Genomic DNA, 16,280 nt, shown 5'->3' with positions numbered 1-16,280 from the left:
TATAATCACTTTTTTATTAGTAGAGCTACTAAAAGTGATCTGACTCAACTGTAATACATACAGGTACACTGGTCTGCATAAGCCAATATCACATACGAATCGACTACATCTGATTTTTTTTTTTGGTTCTACTACGAGGAGTTCTCACTACTTTCCGCGAGTGGACTAATCTCCGGCAGGGAGTGAAGGAAATATGTCCTTCACCAAGGTGCATTAAGTCTAACACCAAGGTTCAGATTAATTGCGAACAATTAATTCAGTGAGATGAAGTGATCGGAACAGCTAGCTGGAGCAATGCTTCCGATCAGTGAGTTCTAATGCATATTTGAACTCACAACTTACTCTTGACTGAACCTACAAGGTCACACCAATGACACGTAACAGATCACCGGATTAAATGAATCGGAAATTCATTTAATAGCTTTTCTGGAATTAGTTGGAAAACGTATTATACGATACGACCTTGCATCGGAATCGTATATCGTATCACGAATATTCGTAAGCTAGGCAAAACGAATAAATCGTATCGTACGACGGTAATTCGTCGTATACGAAACGATAAATAATATATCGGAAATATATTAATCGCGGATACGGAAAGGGGCAACGCTGCCAGCCCAACGAGCCAAGGCGCGCAAGCGCGCAAGGCCACTGGGCGTAGCAACGAGCCAGCGCGCAAGGCCCAAGCCTTGGCTGGGCGCGCGCGCGCATGCGAAGAACAAGAGCAGCAGCGCACATAGCGCGGCCCAAGGCCCAGCGCCTGTGTGGCTGTGCGCGTGTGGGCTTGCACGGACGGGGTTGGCTGGCGCATGGCCTATGTGCCTTGGCCGGTTGATATTATAACCTAAGGGTTATAATATTAATCCATCTCACGTTTTCCAATAACCTAATGCAAAAATCAGATTACACATCAAACCCTAAGGAGGAGAGAGAAACCCTAATTCTCTCTAGCCTCCATGGATGTGTTCTTCCCAAAAGCACAAACTCTTGAATGATTGTCTAAGCTACGATTATCAAGACGGATCTGATCGTGTCGGTGAACCAAGTAGAGGAACGACAAGTGGAGTTCTTTGTTCATGTTCGTTGACACATTATTGTGGAAAACACGCTTCGAATGTAAGTTTGCTTAATCTGTGCTTTATACATTTTTCCTGGCTTTGGGGATTGTTCCGCACATGTTATTATGTTTAACTGTATTCCCCTACAGTGGTATCATGAGCCTTATGTATTCAAAGCATGAATTAGCATGATTATTATTGTTTTTGCAGTGTCGAAATTTTTGGAATTTTTGTTGATTTTTCGGAATTTTTTCGAATTATGGGATTAATTGCGAAATTGGCAGTTCCGAAATCAAAAATATTCGCTTTTTCGTTTTTTAAAACCCTGATCTGATGGAAAACGATTTTCTAAGATCAACTCATGTGAATAGAATTGCGAAAACAGGACTCGAAGTATCGTTTTTTGGGCGTTTTTGTTAATTTTTCATTAAAAATTAAAAGCATCAGACAGTAATTCAATTAAAAGATCGACCTAAACTACTTGGAATTGCTTGAAATTTTGACACAATGTTTGTGGGTACATGCTTGATCTATGGTAAAAATTTCAGATTTTTAGGATAAGTATAAACCCTAATTTTGCCTTTCCCCAATTCGTAAAATTTGCAACCCTAATTGAATTTTAATTAATTTTGGTTTAATAATTCGGTTAATTGGGGAAGGGGGTATAATTTCATGGGTCAGTGGCTAATTTTAAAAAATTATTGGATTAAAATTTTGAATGGTTTCGTTAATTTTAATCGCACTTAAACCAAATTATTAATAATCTGAATTTTAATTGTTTATGAACGATATAAAGTTTCGGATTTTATTAATTAAAAGTTCAAACTTTAAAGTTGATTCGATCGTTCTTGAAAGTTTGAATATTGTTAGCCCTTGATTTATTAATTTTACGAAATTGGATTGTCGTTAAAGTTTATTAAATCGTTAAAAATCGTTGTTTTTTGAAAATTAAATCGTAACTTTTTTTTGAAAAATAAAATTAATGCAAGTTCGTGAATTAATTTTAATTTTAATTAAGTTGGTCCGTTTTACGAACCAAAAACACGAACATGGGCATGATGGAAGTATGGCTCGTCGAGCCATACGAGGCCATTGTGCGCGACCGAGCCATGCGACACGGGCAGCAGCAGCGATGTTGCGTGCCTCGTGCGCGCTGGGAGAGGGAAGGGCAGGCGAGGTAGCTTGCGGGGCTGCGACGAAGCGAGGCGCAACGGCGTCGAGCTCTCACGATGCACAACACGCAGCGCAGGGCAGCATCGCTGCGGGGACGCGCGCGCGCGAGCGATGGGGCTGGGGGTGCTCGAGCTCTGCTCGTGTGCTCTTGGGCCTCACGCAAGGCGGGGCTGGGCGCAAGCCTAGCCCGATTTAGCAATTGGACTTTTTTTTAAAAATCGTTTAATTCGTTGGGCTTCGTATATTTGCATTAATTTGGGCTAACGGGATATTTAATTTAATATTTTATTTGCTTGGGCCGGGCCGCGAGTTTTAATTTAATATTTCATAATTAATTATCCGGAATAATTATTGGTTTGAGTGGGAGCCACTAAATGAAATTAAAATGAAATAATTATTTTAATTATTTTCATAGGTCGCATTATTTTAATTAAATTCAATTTTAATTAGAATAAAGTCTAAGGATTAATAATTTGGAAATTGATTAATCTTTTAGGACGCGTTTATGTGAACGTGAATTTTAATTCACGTAAATACTTGCATATTAACATGGGCCATTCGTTTTAGCATACGAATGGGTGAATGCATAGAATATATATTTTATGTAATGCAGGTACTCCAAGTGACTAATATGGCCAATTTAGGATAGTTAAATACGGTCTGCGTACCGTTCTATCTTTGAATGTAAAGTTTTAAATATGGTCTACGTACCATGGAAATTTTGATGTAATTTATTATTTTCAAGTATTTCTAAGTTTAGAGCTTTAAGTTAGCATTTGAACGAAGATTCAAGACGATGCCAAGCTAACAAGGAGGTGATGAAGATTGGATGCTTCAAGACAAGATGTTTTGGGCCATACTAGATCACCATTTATTTATGCACTTCTATATATATATTATGCGTGAATGTGTGAATGTATGTATGCTTTGCATGAACAGGTTGTTTCTTATGACTCGATTAGATTGAGTTCACTAAATAATCGAACCAACATAGAAACAACTAGGTCCAAAGTAATATTGAGTTTAAAAATTGCCTTCCAAATCAAGCACTTACAAAAATCTAGGGATCTAAGATAGTAGGTTTACGCTAAAGCGAGGTGCTATTTTAGTTGACTTAGGTGGTAAGGCGTCCTAAAGGAGCACGTTGATTGTGGTTACAACTCAAACAACAATGGCATTATGTTGTGGCAATGGGATAAATTATGGCATTAATTTATTAACCAAGAGTAATTTGGAGATTACTAGCAATAGGTTTTGCTTACCTAAAATCTTAAACTACTTAAGACATGCTAAAGCTGCTTAAGGATTTAGGACTTTTGGGGTCTTGGAATCGTTTCATTCATTTTGGACCATGTTTTATTTTTGCATGAATGAAATGTTTAATAGCTTTGATGATTGCGTGAATGCTTTTATTTCAAGTTATTAAAGTATGATAAATGTTTTCTTTGCTAGTTCATTTTGTAGAATAGTCAATCTTCAACCTTATTGCGTTCGGACAATAGAACTGCGATATTTTCTCGATCGATTGGTAACTATTTTTGAGAGCAATTCTCAAAGAAAAGGAGAGTGAGAGCGTATCTTGAATGCTATTTTCTTATAGTGATCTTCATGGTTGTTTTCAAACTAGAATTTGAATGGTAGACCAATTGGACCTCGTATATTCAGAATACTGGGTAGTTTTGAAACAATGAAGTATTGAGTTAAAGACTCATGTAAAACCAATGGTTAACAACCAATTTTCTTTTGATGATGAATTAGACTCATTGGATGTTGTCATTCAAAGTGAACAAAAGAAAGGGACTTTGTAAGCGTAACAAAGTACGAAGATCAAGCAAAGAGTAAAATCTTTAGGACTATAAGAAAACGTGCTAGAAAGGATAGGAAAGGGGAACAAAAGAAATGAATTCAATATTCAATTTCTACCTAAAAGTTTGTGTTAAAGAGAAACAACTTAGCAAATAAACTCCTATGGTATTAGATTACCGCTTGAGGTTCTAAACTCTTATTAAGAACTCAAATTCCTGGAGCTAAGTCTGGTTATTGACCTACAAGTAGGAAATGAAGCAAAGTTGTGCTACATTAATTGTAGGGTCATCATGTTTGTTTTAAAGTCCTTCTAAAGGCTGGAACTTAATGGTATTATGTTCCATTAATCATCATAATCAATTTCTGTTTGGACAACGGAAAGACTCACATTCAAAGTAAACAAAAACATTCGTTGAGTGTTTATTTGAATGAAATGGTCATTTAAGGGTTGAGTCATATGATTGATTAATAAACAAACGAATCTCTTCACACTCAAACTTCAGAAGGTTCAAATCAAACATTTTGATTTGTGTTCCACATATCTTTGGCCATGTCATACGACCATATCAACAAGTCAACATTCTAAGATTCGATGGCATGGATTTCTGAAAGTTGGTTAATTTAAGACACGTGGGTCTTGCTTGTTGAATATGACATAGAAATGGACTATTGTTAGAAGTTTCTAGACAATGAAGTTCATGGTCCAAAGATGGATTTTATGACTTACCTATTTCACAAGAATTTGAGAAAATATAGCTATATTTACTCAAAGTGAAATGTGTGAAATGCTTCAATGTAATTCACAAAAGGGTATAAAATCAACTTGGCAAGAATTTTGGAACATCTAGGCTGGGTCAAGGTGATGTTTGCATGAGCCAAGAAAGATTATCTAGATTGTTTATATGGCATTATAACAATCGAAGCTCCATAAGAATATGGTATGTCCAAATGGAGAAATCGGAACCCATTCGATTAACGATAATCACGACTATTTTCCTATATAGTTTCTAAATGATACTCTCAAGTGACTATCACACTAAACAAGGTTGTCAAAGCTAAGGATAAGATGTCATAAGGATTGAACTTCGGTTCAGTACATCTTTTCAGTACATATATCTAGGGTTGTCGAACCCAGTGGGAGTTAGTGTTTACATCAAACAAACTCAAGGATAGATATATGTTTCTTTATGAGCGACTCATAGAAACAAAAGGTATTGATTCTACCACAAATCTGAGAACATATGGTTGTTGCTTAAGATAATGTCTTTTAGGAAACCATCATATTTCCAAAAAGGCAAGTGGGAGAAAAATGACCTCGAATGGACTTCGAGTCAAGCAACAAACAAATGTAGGATACTTAAGAGCCTTTGGAAAAGCTCCGTACTTAGAAGCCTTTGGAAGAGCTTCAAGAAGACTTTAGAAGTGCTTCAAGAGAATCCTAATACTCAAAGGACTTGAGTAATGTCTTTATAGACACTAACGTTTGATGTTCAATACCTAGGTAAATCGTATAAGCAATAGAATTCAACCAAGATAGATACATAGATATCTTGAGGAATGAAAACTATGAAGACTTTGGAAAGTGCTTCAAGAACATACGACTTACAGGTTAGCTACGATGAATTAAAAATTCCCAAGTATGGTTCGAGGCCATACAAAATGGTTTGAGGCCATTTCATCCAAAGTACCTTCATCTTGAAGAATCAAATCTATGATTTGGTTGATTTTCATAAAGGGTTCACTCCCATTAGTTGCAAACATGTTTTAGAAACATACAACGTTGATTTGCATAAAGGGTTTACTCCCATTGGTTGCAAACATGTTTTCAAAATATACAAAGATGATATTGTATACACATACAAAAGAGAAGCTAGATTGGTGGTTAAAGATTGTAAGCAACTTCACGGCGATGATAATGTTGAAATCTTAATGCTTGAACTATTTTGGATAAATCTAGCAATCATTGCATATGGAAATATGGCAATTGGAAAACAAAACACCTTACTCAATTGGACTTGTAGAAAGGAATTGTGTACATCACACAATGTAAAAGTTTTGGATGCTAGATAAAGGAGCAAGCTTAAGAAATCTATTCGTAGATTAAAGCATGCAAGTGGGAATTGGACCATATTTGTCTAAAAGGCTATTGAGCAATCATAGCTTTATGAAAATATGGATCATCTTATAGATGAAGAGTTAAGTGGGAGCCAAGTCAAGTTTATTGGTTCTATATATGAGATACATATCTCTGTATTGAAAATGACATTCAAATTCTAAAGGGTTAGATTTGAAAGTATTTGTCAATATTAGAACCATGGCGAAACTTAGAACATACTGGGTTAAAGATCTATTGGATAGGATCTAAAGCGTTGTTTGGATTCTGTAAAAGTAATTACTAAATCAAACACAATGGAGAGACTCAAAAGAGACTCTCAACCCATATGAGTAAGTCTAAGTTATGAATGCTTTAACTAAGTATAAAGCTAGGTTGTTATCACTAAAGTTAAGCATGAAGGACCTTGAAGAGGTGCCTTCACCTTATATCACATGGCAATGCCAAGATTTTAGCAAGATTCAGTGTTTCTTGAAACAAAATGAAGCTAAAAGTTACATGGATGGATTTTAAAATGCGAATGGTTTTTGCATTACAATCAATCATGTATAATGTGATATATAGATCGCCAAGATAACTCGTGAACATTGGATCGTGACGAGTTTATACCAATCTTTATTGATCTGGATCAAAGATCATTGGAACAGTATCAAGAACATCCAATACATTTGGTGATGTAGGATGAGCACTTGATAAGAGGAAGTGAAGATAACTAAAGTTTTGATGCTACATGCATTTGCCTAAGCAAAAGTTGAATCTTGTTATTAGGCAAACCACAAACATACACGGGCAATCAGGCGTCGTGATTAAAAGGTGGTAACATAGGTTCTAAACCATATGTGATGCATGGGAAACTGAATCAATGATTAGTTTCCAAGTTCTCAGTTGAAAGATGTATCTCCCACATCTATGTGAACTGGTTGGAGCATTCCAAAAGGAAGCATCATTTGAAATTCTACATAATTGAAATAAATTCATTGTTGCCTAAGAAGCAATGAAAGGGAATTGTTTTTAGTGGGAGTTCTTCAATGAACTCAGGTTGATCACAAGTCTGCTACCCGGATGATTTTCTATTTTAGATATGATTATCATTCTAAACAGCAACGAAAGACTAGATCATTCTAGAAACATATTCAAAGATCTTTTCATCTTACATCGAAAGGTTTTCGATAGAAAAGATGCTAAGGATAGCAAAGTATGATAAACTAAACCTCTGCATTGAATGATACACAACATTTATATGCAGATATGGAATCAAGTTTGAGTTCCATGAATGTTTTAAGTATTGGGTGAAAGGCCGATATCTGTAAAACATTAAATGCTTGATTTTGGGTTAGAGGCCCACAAATTGGTAAGCATTTGGTTTAAACATTTATCATTTATGAAATTATATTTCATAGTTCATTTAATCTTGGTTTAGTATTAAATGATAAGTCCATGTGATTCAAATCATTCAAATGGGATGTCAAGATGGATTCTTCGACAAAGAAACACCCATAAGTGAACTTGAATATTGAAGTCACAAAGGATCCCTAATCCAGGTCATTGAAAGGTGGACGACCAATGACTAATGAAGATTAGATTGCAAGTAGATTACTTAGCTCTGTTTCTTGAACTAGAGTGACTGGATGTCAGAATCTTTTGCATAGATACTTATTGGATCTTGTATCGGATTGAACATGAGAACGCTTTAAGAGATTAAAGTCATGTCATAGGTAGTTCTCATTAATGGTGATTAGAAACCGTTCCTCAGAACATGAGCGATTATGTCTGCTCGTTTGAGAATTAGTTCACTTTGATACTAGCTAAACGTCGCACCGTAAAAGGAGGCTATAAAAGAAGTTATTGGGCGTACTATGAATTAAAGTGAGTGTTCATAGATTGCAAGAATGGATTGTCCTCCTATCTTTGATAGGATATGGTGTTGTTGTGTAACAAGGCCTCTCGGAGAGTTAGATACTGTAAAATGCATGGCCGTGCACAGAATGGTTAGGCTTAACCTTCTGCAAAAGTTTGACAGTTGAACTCTATAATCCGAGAAACACTTCTGGACCTAATAAGGATGGCTTGGATCTTACCTTATGTTCAGTAAGTAACACTAAGTGACAAAGGAATGTGGATGCACACTTGTCTGAATGACAAGTGGGAGATTGAAGGAAATGTGTCCTTCACCAAGGTGCATTAAGTCTAATACCAAGGTTCAGATTAATTGCGAACAATTAATTCAGTGAGATGAAGTGATCGGAACAGCTAGCTGGAGCAATGCTTCCGATCAGTGAGCTCTAATGCATATTTGAACTCACAACTTACTCTTGACTGAACCTACAAGGTCACACCAATGACACGTAACAGATCACCGGATTAAATGAATCGGAAATTCATTTAATAGCTTTTTTGGAATTAGTTGGGAAACGTATTATACGATACAACCTTGCATCGGAATCGTATATCGTATTGCGAATATTCGTAAGCTAGGCGAAACGAATAAATCGTATCGTACGACGGTGATTCGTCGTATACGAAACGATAAATAATATATCGGAAATATATTAATCGCGGATACGGAAAGGGGCGACGCTGCCAGCCCAACGAGCCAAGGCGCGCAAGGCCCACTGGGCATAGCAGCGAGCCAGCGCGCAAGGCCCACTGGGCATAGCAGCGAGCCAGCGCGCAAGGCCCAAGCCTTGGCTGGGCGCGCGCGCGCATGCGAGGAACAACAGCAGCAGCGCACACAGCGCGGCCCAAGGCCCAGCGCCTGTGTGGCTGTGCGCGTGTGGGCTTGCACGGACGGGGCTGGCTGGCGCATGGCCTATGTGCCTTGGCCGGTTGATATTATAACCTAAGGGTTATAATATTAATCCATCTCACGTTTTCCAATAACCTAATGCAAAAATCAGATTACACATCAAACCCTAAGGAGGAGAGAGAAACCCTAATTCTCTCTAGCCTCCATGGATGTGTTCTTCCCAAAAGCACAAACTCTTGAATGATTGTCTAAGGTACGATTATCAAGACGGATCTGATCGTGTCGGTGAACCAAGTAGAGGAACGGCAAGTGGAGTTCTTTGTTCGTGTTCGTTGACAGATTATTGTGGAAAACACGCTTCGAATGTAAGTTTGCTTAATCTGTGCTTTATACATTTTTCCTGGCTTTGGGGATTGTTCCGCATATGTTATTATGTTTAACTGTATTCCCCTACAGGGAGTTCACATGAGTACCTCGATGGGCAGCATTCCTCCCATTTGAGATTTTTTCCATATCCAAGGCTCGAACCTGAGACCTTGGTTAAGGAGCAATAGACCCTTACTCATGTCAATCTCAATTGGTACTACACCTGATATGTATTAGACTACTGATCAAACATTTATTTTATGTATTTCAGAAAACATACAAAAAATCTAAATTACTTTTTTTTTCCACGGATATATAAAAAATTCCAAATTATTTTCTTTAACTATATTTATACTAATACATACGGGCATATAAAAAATATAAGTTTTATTTTTTACTAGTTTTGATACCCGTGCGATGCACGGGTTTTTATTAAAAAATCCGAATTACTATATGATATCTCGGGATTTTCATCAAACAATCTATTATCTACAATTCATATAACTTTAACTTTAGCACTCAATGTCATATTATTCATAAAACCAAATGTTGAAGAAACCATCCTCACCATTCTATATACTCCGTGCATAAATATTACTCGATCATAAGGTTTGTATTAAGAAATTCGCAATTCAAATTAAAGGATAATGATTGTTTCTTTTATATATTCAACAACAATAAATATTCCACATAAAAGAATATAGACGGCTTAAGATAGACATCTAATTAAATTTACAACATGATTCAATCTTTATATTTTTGCATTTTTCATATTAATCTTTTATTTTTTCCATTGAGAGGGAGACAGGGACGGGGATATTTATCTTTGATGTCAACTTTTTAACCACAAATGGCTTTGCCTCCCTTCTTCAACAACAACAACATAGACCTGATCAAGATGAGCCCGGCCCGGCGGCCCGGCCCGCCCGAAATTTTTGCGGGTTTGGGCAGAATTTTCCGGCCCGGCGGACCCGGGCCGAAAATTTTATTTTTTTTGGGCGGGTTTGGAAACACAAAAATACACTTTTTAGTTATAAATTTGGCCCGGCCCAAAAAAGGCCCGAAAAGCCCGGTAGGCCCGGCCCGAAAATAACGGGTTCGGGCACAAAATTTTGGCCCGAATCTTGGTCCGACCCGGCCCGGCCCGACATAGCGGGCTGAATTTTTACGCTCAAGCCCGGCCCGGCCCGCCATTTGATCAGGTCTACAACAACAACAACAACAACAACACAAATATGTTATACGTTTCGTGAAATTTTTATCCTATATTTTTTGTAATTGGATGATACTAAAGATAAATATAAAATTAATCATACCTAGAAGTACATAAGCAATATTAAATAATTTTATAGGATTCCATTAAAAAATTATAGAATATTTTTGTTGAGTTGAGTTCTGGTTCAAGGTTACAACTGTTAGCCAAGAAGCCATGCTCCAAACCTTCAAACTCAAAATACTCGACCTTGTTACCCAACTTGCTTATCCTGTATGCATAATCTTTGACTCGGTCCCTCATAAGATCTTTTCCACCCACCATGATCAGCATAGGACCGACATGTAAGAATTGAAGCGTAAGTCAATACACAAGAGAGGAGTTGCATTCAAGTTGGGTAAAGCATATATTCACCTGTTGCACAACCAAGAATTGGCTCTAGATTGGGGCTTCTTGGTCCAATCTTTCCAATCGATACGGCTATATGGATAACTATCATGTACATAATTAATTAATAAGGAATGAGAAAAACACATAGTACTAAAATTTTAAACTCGGAGGTCCCTTAAAAATCTTGGGATGAAAGTTGAATTTTTGGTCAGTCGTCTAAAACATCTTCGAAGGATTGCCTCTGACACTGAGGGGCTAATATTTGAGCATGATGTCTCTGAAAATAAGATAAAAAATCTTGAAGAGAAATTCGCGAGCTAGTGATTGAGTAAGAGCTTCATCTTATTAGAATTTATGTCTGATCAAAATGCTTTTTGCCATCTTGGTTTAAACATCTGATCATTTTTGTTTCTTTAATTTTATAAAAGCAGAATATGCTTGAGCAAGGGAATTGCAATTCGAGAAGCATAGTTTGTGAGAAATAGAAGGACACTGTAAAAATGGTTGATGTATCTTTTTTGGATGCTTTAACCAGCCCAATACTTCTGAAAAATCTGAGCAACGTAGATGTAGGCAGTAGAAGAGTAGAAGATTATTCTTTCTTGACGACCAAATAATATTTTTATTTTGAAATTGAGGGGCTAAAATTAGAGATTGAGAACCACGAGTCTAGGTTTCAGAAACAGGTTAGTGCTCTCTTCTTGATGCTTAGCAAATATTTCGTATCACCTCTTGCTTTATATATAGATCATCAACCAAAAAAGAACCGTATATTGAAAATCTGATAATTTTAATTATCTTCTGTTAATTTGCAAATTTTATCTTTTTTTTTTATTTTACAAAATTTTATCTTTTTGTTTATTTTACAAAATTTTATCTTTTTGTTTTTTGGACTCAGATTGTAAACAGATAATAAACTATGTCAAAGTTATTTTTCATTTTTATTTGTATCTAATATTTGTTTCAAATTATACTTAATGACATGGCCATCCAACGTGGCACTCCAAAATCTGTCCAAAAAACTCCCCTTTATATATATATACTTCCTCCTTTCCGGAAATATCGCACCATTTGTTTTTTACACTATTCACACTACGACTTTGGCCATTTTTTGTGATTCGTACGTAAAGAAATTTTAGTCATGTGGGGCCATGTTAGATTCATATCGATATATATTTTCTAAATATTATTTTTTTATAATTTTTACTTACACACGATTTGACATATTAAGAGTCAAAGTAATGGTTAGAAGAGTAAAATTCAACCATGGTACGATATTTCCGGAACGGAGGAATTATTAGATTAGATTATTTTTTATTTTTTATTGAATTTTATTTTATATTTATTTTTTAATTATTAGAGTATTTGATTTTGGATGAAATTGTATATGTGTAATATTAATAATTAACTAAAAAAATATCTATGTGGCGCCTAATTATTTATCTACGTGGCACTCGGCTTTTTTAATTCAAAATATTATTTTTCATTGGCCGAAAGCATTAGATTTCCTTCGTGGCGCTCTTATATTAGATTAGTATTTGATTTTAGATTGAATTTTATTTTAGATTAGTGTTTGATTTTGGATGAATTTTATTTTAGATTAGTGTTTGATTTTGGATGAATTTTATTTTATATTTATTTTTTAATTATTAGAGTGTTTGATTTTGGATGGAGTTGTGTATAATAGTAATTAATTAATCAAAATATCTACGTGGCACATAATTAATTATCTACGTGGCACTTGATTTTTTTTAATTCAGAAATAATTTAGAAATCTTATTTTTCATTGGCCGAAACCAATGGTAATCTTAGGTGGCGCTCTAATGTTTCAGCAAATATGCCTCCTTTATGTAACGACAAAATTTTCATTTCGTCGTTAATAGTGTAAATAGACTATTAACTGGAGAAAAGGTTTCATCATAGTCAACATCGTGAACTTGTATGTAACCTTTTATTACCAATCAAGTTGTGAACACAGATACATTTCCATCTTTGTCTTTCTTTAATTTGAATACCCATTTGTTTCCAATAGGTGTAAACCCATCTGGCAAATCAACCAAATCACAAACTTGATTTTCATACATGGAGTCTATTTCAGATTTCATGGCCTCTAACCATTTTGTGGAGCTTGGGCTCCTCATAGCTTGCTTGTAGGACATAGGTTCATCACTGTCTAATATGAGAAGTTCTAAGTTTTCAGTTAAGAGGACACCGATCCATCTATGATGCCGAAACTTAGTTCTAAGTGATCTACGAGGGGAAACAACGCCTTGAGGAACTACTCCCATAGGCTCTTCCAAAGACCTTGAAGGTTCTCCATCTGAACTTCTTCCAAAGAGTTCTCGATTTGTTGTTCGTGTTGAATATATTCGAGGTCTATTTTTCTCCCACTTGTCATTTTGGAAATGTGATTTCTTTCCAAAAAGACACTGTCAAGAGCAACGAATACTTTGTTCTTTGACTTGTTGTAGAAGTAATACCCCTTAGTTTCTTTTGGATACCCAACGGAGAAATTTTTTCATATTTAGGTGCTATCTTGTCCGAAATTAATTGCTTGACATATGCTTCGCAACCCCAAATCTTGAGAAAAGATAAATTTGGCAGTTTCACAGTCCATTTTTCTTATGGAGTCTTTTCAATAGCTTTTGACGGAGCATGATTCAGTGTGAGTGCTGCTATTTGCTACACATATCCTCGAAATTATAAAGGAAGTTCGATGTGACCCATCATTGACCTAACCATATCGAGTAAGGTCCCGTTTCTTCGTTCCCACACATCATTCCATTGAGGTATCCCCGGAGCAGTCAATTAAAAAAGAATGCCACATTCCTTAAGATGGTCATTAATCTCATGGCTAAGATATTCACCTCCTCGATCTGTTCTTAGAGCTTTGATTTTCTTGACAAATTGATTCTCTACTTCATTCTGAAATTCTCGGAATTTCTCAAACAATTCTGAATTGTGTTTCATTAAGTAAATATAGTTGTATCTACTGAAATCGTCCGTAAATGTTATGAAGTAGCTGAAATCACCTCTAGATTTTGAACTCATAGGCCCACATACGTCCGTATGTGTTAGCCCTATTAGTTCTCTTTCTCTTTCTCTCAACTTTGACAAAGGTTGCTTTGTCATTTTGCCAGGTAAACATGATTCGCATTGAGTAATCTTCTCCCCAAGTCGAATGATTCTAGAAGTCCCTTCTTTTGAAGTCGGTACTATGCGCTTTATGTTTGTATGGCCTAATCGATAATGCCACATATATGTGAGATCTGAATCATTTGTTTTAGCCTTTTTGGAATTTATGTTAAAGATTTGTTTGTTCGTATCAAGAACATATAGAGCATTCTCTTGTTGTGCAGAATCATAAAACATGTCATTCAAGGAAATAGAACAACTATTGTCTTTAAATTGAAAACTAAAACCTTTTGAATCCAAACTTGAAATAGAAATTATGTTTCTGGTGATACTAGGAACGTAGTAAGAGTTCTGTAGTTCGAAAACAAAACCCTAGGCAAAGATATAAAATAAGATCCTACGGCTAATGCAGCAATCTTTGCTCCGTTTCCCACGCGTAGATCCATCTCACCTTTATCAAGCCTTATACTGCTCCTTAGTCCCTGTGAATTGAAACATAAGTGTGAGCCACAACCAGTATCCAATACCCAAGTAGTATAAGTAGCAAGACTACAATGTAGAACATACATACCTGAAGTAGAAGCAATATTTCCGCTCTTCTCATCTTCCTTTCTCTTTGGGCAATCTCTCTTGTAATGACCAATTTCATCCCAATAGAAGCATTTCTCCGTAGAAGGAGAAAGATCCATCTTCATATGTCTTTTAGAAGGCGCCACTTGCCCTCCTGGAGTAGATAAAGATGCAACCTTGCTTTGGATCTTCCCCTGAACCTTTATTTATTTATTTATTTATTTTCTTACTCTTAACTTTGAGTGACTTTTGTTTATCCTTTCCAAAGTCCTATTAGAATTAATGAAGCATATTGGTTAGCTCACTAATAGTGTTTTCTCTTCGTTTAGAGAAGTATAGTAATTAGAATTTCTTGTACCCAGTATGAATTCCCGCAGCCGTGGAATATGGGAATGGATCACTAAGTAGCTCAAGGCGATTGAATAGTCCAACCATTTTCTTCGTATGAGCCTTAAGTGGCGTTCCAACAGTCATCTCGACATCAATTACTCTTTCACTTGCGTTTTTTCTTTCGACCCCAAAGCAACAACCTAGTGGAGCATCAAGTTTTAGACTCCTGAATGAATTCACCAATTCAAAAACATTCTGGTCAACGTGTTGACCATTGTGCTGGAATATTCTACGATATATATCCTTGAGATACCTTAGAAGTGCACATGGTTCGTATGCAACAAATATATCACTCTATTCTTTTGGGATAGAGCCCAGAATAAGATTCATCACAAGCGTCATGTGGTTCTCCCACATACAATGTTTTTCAAGAGTCTTGTCCTTTGAGTAATAGCTGGGGATGGGATGATTAAAAACATATTCAATGTTATTCCATCTGAGGACTGGATGAAGCTTCCTCTCCCAATCAAGAAAATTTGACAAGTTTAACTTGACGTCCAGAAATTTCTAATGCTTTGATTGTTATTTTAGACATTATACAATTGAAAAGATAATGCAATAAATAACCGTTTATAATCCTTTAATAACTAGAAAAAAAAAGCAGTCATTAAAGCTATTAAACATTTCATTCATGCAAACAAAACATTGTAAAGAATGAAACGAATCCAATACCCTAAAAGTCTCTAAGTCTTAAGCATGCTTTGGCTTTTATTAATCCTTTTAAGATTTTAGGTAAGCAAAAATCAATTGCTCGTAATTCCAAACTACTCTTGGTTAACAAGTTAAGGCCATAACTTATTCCTTTGCCACAACAAGTACCAATATTGTTTGAGGTACAACCACAATCAACGTATTCCTTTGGGATACCTTACTATTTAGGAATACAAAAATAACACCTCGCTTTGGCGGAAACCTACTATCTTAGTTTCGAAGATTTTTGTAAGTGTTTGATTTGGAAGACAATTTCAAAATTAATATTCTTTGGATCTAGTTGTTTATATGTTGGTTTGATTATTTAGTGAGCTAAATTCTTAATCAAAACATAAAACAATTAACGAAGCATTAAAATATTGTCTAAAATTTGGGTATTTGTTGAATTTCTGAAAATTGGGATATTTGGTTTATTTTGAAAATTTAATGGGTATTTTAATGCACTATACGAAAATTTAAAATCATTTCATGGAAAAACCCTTCTTTTAGGCGAAAAGAACAAACCCTTAATTTTATTTTATTTATTTTCCCGCAAAATCAAGGAGATCAAGTGGACCGACTGTGTAGAAAACTCTCATTATTTCATACGGTGGCCTAAAAGCAAAAGTT

This window comes from Spinacia oleracea, chromosome 3, assembly GCF_020520425.1.
Source record: "Spinacia oleracea cultivar Varoflay chromosome 3, BTI_SOV_V1, whole genome shotgun sequence".
NCBI lineage: Eukaryota > Viridiplantae > Streptophyta > Magnoliopsida > Caryophyllales > Amaranthaceae > Spinacia > Spinacia oleracea.
The sequence above is the reverse complement of the archived record's forward strand: the minus strand, read 5'-3'. Positions refer to the sequence as shown.